This window comes from Etheostoma spectabile, chromosome 21, assembly GCF_008692095.1.
Source record: "Etheostoma spectabile isolate EspeVRDwgs_2016 chromosome 21, UIUC_Espe_1.0, whole genome shotgun sequence".
Taxonomy (NCBI): domain Eukaryota; kingdom Metazoa; phylum Chordata; class Actinopteri; order Perciformes; family Percidae; genus Etheostoma; species Etheostoma spectabile.
Genome location: NC_045753.1, coordinates 8385258 through 8385560, shown reverse-complemented (window position 1 = coordinate 8385560; position 303 = coordinate 8385258).

Genomic DNA, 303 nt, shown 5'->3' with positions numbered 1-303 from the left:
TCTCCCCCTTTTCAGTCCTTATTTATCTGAGAAAGACGTGCTCTCTGTCTGACAGCTGTTTTTGGAGTGCCGGATCATCTTCAATCATAACACATTGATTAGGGTGACTGCTACTCACGGGGTCTAGTTGCTGAGTATTATGTGTGTCACCATCTTCGTCATTGCCATAGTGTTGTAAAATGGTGCTGCTTCTCCTTTAAGAGAACCGTGTGTGTGGGGAGAGAGAGAGAGAGTGAGAGGAAGCAGAGTTAGTGAGTTAAGTTGTGAACACTGTGTTTGAAATAAAACTACAAACTAAAGCCA